At 34.2% G+C, this 4,350-nt stretch overlaps 1 protein-coding gene across 3 annotated transcripts in view; it reads left to right on the top strand.

Moving 5' to 3' along the window:
* Window positions 1–4,350, top strand: part of LOC108733656 (protein bric-a-brac 1-like) — a 630,997-nt gene that overhangs the window by 549,486 nt on the left and 77,161 nt on the right. The window lies entirely within an intron of this gene.

Here is a 4,350-nt window from a genome sequence, read left to right as displayed (position 1 = left end):
ATTAAGTACCTTAAATACATTGTGCATTTAATATAGATCAATATGGCCCTTTACAGCATGTAATTTAAATGAATATTTTCGAAGATATTACAGATTTAAAATGCAGGGACATAGCGGTTGCGGCGGTACCGGCCGGGAGGCCGGTTTGTATTGTCTAATGACAAAAACACTGTGAATGTTGTATATAAAGACATTCTGTAGTATATTTAGTATGTTTAGGAGGTATCTTTTGAAGATTTCCCCTTTTCGATAATAATCTAAACAAAACAAAAGTATATTTAGTATCAGCATTGCACCCGCGCTAAGCTGGGGCGGGTCACTAGTTTTTTTATATATATATGTTGTGAAATTATTGAAAAGAACGCTGGAATAAGTTGACTTTTGGTTTTATCAACAATTTATTTGTGTACGACGTTCTTTATGTCCAAAGATATGTATGTGCATCGTTAGAGCCGCCTCTGGGTTCATTTTAGGTGTTTTTTGTGCTCATAAATACGCCAGTTGTTGTTCTCCTTCTTCCATTTGTATGCATAATTAAATTTAATTATGTAGCAACCGACGGACGATAGGATCGACAAGAATACAAGTAATTATCGACGGAAAACGATTCAGATTATTCTTTCGAATATATCCATCTCGGTCTCTTGGATACGAAAACCCGCGGTCGCTTATTCACACCGGACCCATTCATAGAAAATGCAAATTCGACATTTATGAATACTAACGTCTGTAATAATAATTTCTATCGTACCGTACTATCTCTCTTCAGTACTTATTTCGCTTTTTAAACTTGCTACTTAAAATTACGCGAAAAAAATGTTAAATTGTACCAACGTGATATGCATGTATAATGTATATATGTCCCTGACGATTTCTAGTAGATCTCTAAGTAGATTAAATAAAAAAAAAACACCCTAATTACCACTAAAAGTTTTCACTGTGAAGCAAGCATTTCGTCTGCTACTAAAGTGTCCGCAATGAATAGTTTTAGTGCTAACTACGGTGAATCTTTTTTAGTTCAGGATGTGTCTAGATTGCTACCAATGACCGTTTAATAAAAAAAATAAGTTTCTATCACTGGTGGTAATTTAAGAAGAAATGTTATTCTATATGTATACCGCAAAAGTTGTAACCTTAATGCAGCTGATAAGCAGGAGGAGTGGAGATAAAAAATCTACGAAAGCCCATATAGTAAGAATAAAACACAAAATTAGTAGATAGTAAATAAAATAAAGTAATTAAAAAGGAAGAAAAAGTATTGCATCGGTATGGGGGTAAAATTCTTAAAATCTCTGTAGGTACAGATTCAAAGCTGAGGGTTCAAATGGTCATAAAATCAGTGCTTCAAAAATAAAAATCGGAATATTAGATAGTAAATAAAATAAAGTAATTAAAAAGGAAGAAAAAGTATTGCATCGGTATGGGGGTAAAATTCTTAGAATCTCTATAGGTACACATTCAAGGCTGAGGGTTCAAATGGTCATAAAATCAGTGCTTCAAAAATAAAAATCGGAATATTTGAAAATAAACATGATGTTCAATTTTGTTTACTACTACATGAATTAAATAATAATATACAGAAAAAGGTAAAATGCTACCGGACATGCATGCTTATCATAAATTCTTGGAGAAATTATGATTGTATGTAACTTATCACTGGTGATAAAATATTGCTTTTTATTAAATAACCACTAGTGACAGACCAGTCACTTCCTTTCTTATTTACTCAAAAGTACACCGTTCACAAGTTTGTATGTGGTGTTACATGCGAATGATTGAAATACCGTGGATAGAGAAGGTTAGAAATGAAGAGGTATTAGAAATAATCGGAGAACAGAGGACTCTAAGGAAGTCAATAAAAAATAGGCTAGATAGGTTGGTAGGACATCTTATGCATGAAGGTCTAGTCAGAGATATATTAGAGGTAGAAACGGAAGTTAAGAGGGGTAGCGGTAGACCTAGATTAGATTACTGTTCGCAAATAGTTAAGGATGTGGATTGTTCTAGTTTTAGACCGAGCGGCATGGCCTAGAGGTTTAGACCATTGCTTAGCATTCGGGAGGACGCCGGTTCGATTCCGGGTCTGTCAGNCGTGCTTTTAAACCGTACCCACCATAACTGAACCTTCAAGGGGTGTTTAGACTCAAATAAAAAACCAAGATAACTTCTTTTTACCAGCCACTAAATATAGGAACAAGATCCTAGTCTAAGTAGGCGCGGACAAATTTGTGCTTGTTTTTTATTAATTCAGTAAGTCATGAGCACCAATTTTGGTCAGGTGCTTCTAAATTTCAACGCCCTTTAATAAATAATCTATCTGTTGTTTCTACAATTATTAGGTACAATTTGAAGCCGGTCCTGCACGTGAATTGGCAACGTAGGTGTTTCCGAATAGAATACCGGCACAAAATCCACTCGCGTCTGAAAATCAGTTTCAAGCAAAACTTGCACTCGTCGTAACTGATAAGGATGCAGCAACTGTTCCTTTAAAATTTGCCACACTCACATGAGACGAGCCAATGTTCCTGCTATTTGACGTGTACTATTTTGGGGAATGCCTTCTTTGAAACCGAAAATTTTGTCCCTCTAGCGGCAAATGGTTCCAACTCGTAAATAAATATCATGTCACATTATTGTAACAACAATTGTTCTATAGTGACATGCTAACCTACAAACCAATAATGATTGATGTTGAATTAGTTTATTGAACTACACATCGATAGCCTACTACAAAGTTTAAATATTAAAAGAATAAACGGCTAGTAGAGGTTGGCTTCTAACATAAACACCTTGAATCACACTTAATCTAATCTAACAATAAATAAACAATATATAAGCAAAAAAATAAAAAACAAATACTACGCTGATGTTGGCAATCAATCACTAGCTGATTGAGTGCAGCGTTGTTGGTCGTATTTCTCTACAGGGTCGGACTTGAATTTATGTAGGTATACTTTCAACTACTTTTTTCTCGAAAACGGTGCACTTTCGGACATGCAAACATTTACTTAATTTTCATGTTTTATAGTGCTCTGACACCTCCTACACGTTCAGCTCTTATTTTTATTACACTTTGTAGAATTTGTAAAAAACTGCAGCCAAATGTTTGAAAAGAAAGTTTGCTAATATGAAAAACTTGTTATCTAAAACGCCTTCGATCATACTGCGTCTGTACAAACGTTTATTATTATGCATGTATTTTAGTAGTTTAGTTAGGTATACAGTCACAATGAATATACAAAGTATTGTTTGTCAATTTTCTACGTAGAGTTGTGTAGAAAAGTAGAAATAAGAATGTGTGTGTATGAGCGAGTGAGTGGACTGTATGTACATGTGAACGGATGTTGGAATCCAATTAATTCAATGAGATATTAAATATTCCGAAATAGGAACAACGTCGTCTTTCATGCTAATCGACTTTTATGTATGAATTGTACGTTTAAACGGATCTCATCCATAAAAAGTAATGTTTTATACATATACATTTACAATACATACATACATACATCCTTAATATACAATTTATATTATGTATACTATAATAATAATAATATATTGATAATTAGTTACCTACATTGGATGTACAGATAGCATTATCGATGGTGTGTAGATAGATAATTGTAATGTCACAGTCTATCCAATTATAAACCCCGAACCTTTAAAAGTTGTTTGGTTTCATAGGGAGTTGTTATTATATGCAGTCCTAATTTTTAATTAAAAGTTCTGATATAAGAACGGCGACATATTCTAGATATCGAAATGTGTTAATAACACTGTTACACAAAAAAAAATTCTGCATGGGCTCTGACTATGTATAATGTACTCTCCTGGGGTAGCTGTATCGAAATCCGAGGTCAATTTAACCTCAACACGTCAAAGTTTGGACATAACCTCAAAAACATTTCAAAATCCACTAAAACCGTTAAAAAAAATCGGCGTGGGGATCCTACCACGTATGTTGTATGTTTTGGGGTCACTGAATCCAAATCCACGGTCAATATAACTCCAGCGCGTCAAGGGTTGGACATAACCTAAAGACATCCCAAAATCAACTAAAACCGTTAAAAAAAATCGGCGTGGGTGCCGTATGTTTTGGGGTCACTGAATCCAAATCCACTGTCAATTTAACCCTAGCACGTCAAGGGTTGGACCTAACCTCAAGAAACACTCCAAAATCTATTAAAGCCATTAATCATGATAATCCCAAACGATTGCAAACCTAGAACCCGTAACCAATCAACTCATCCACAAAATGTACTAAATGTATAACTTCATAATCCTTTAAAACCTTAACCCTTAATATCTTATGACCTCATAATCTTATGTTTTCGTAATCAAAATACTAAAACA

This window comes from Agrilus planipennis, unplaced genomic scaffold (assembly GCF_000699045.2).
Source record: "Agrilus planipennis isolate EAB-ADULT unplaced genomic scaffold, Apla_2.0 scaffold32, whole genome shotgun sequence".
Classification (NCBI taxonomy): domain Eukaryota; kingdom Metazoa; phylum Arthropoda; class Insecta; order Coleoptera; family Buprestidae; genus Agrilus; species Agrilus planipennis.
This window is presented reverse-complemented; position numbering and strand designations above follow the sequence as displayed.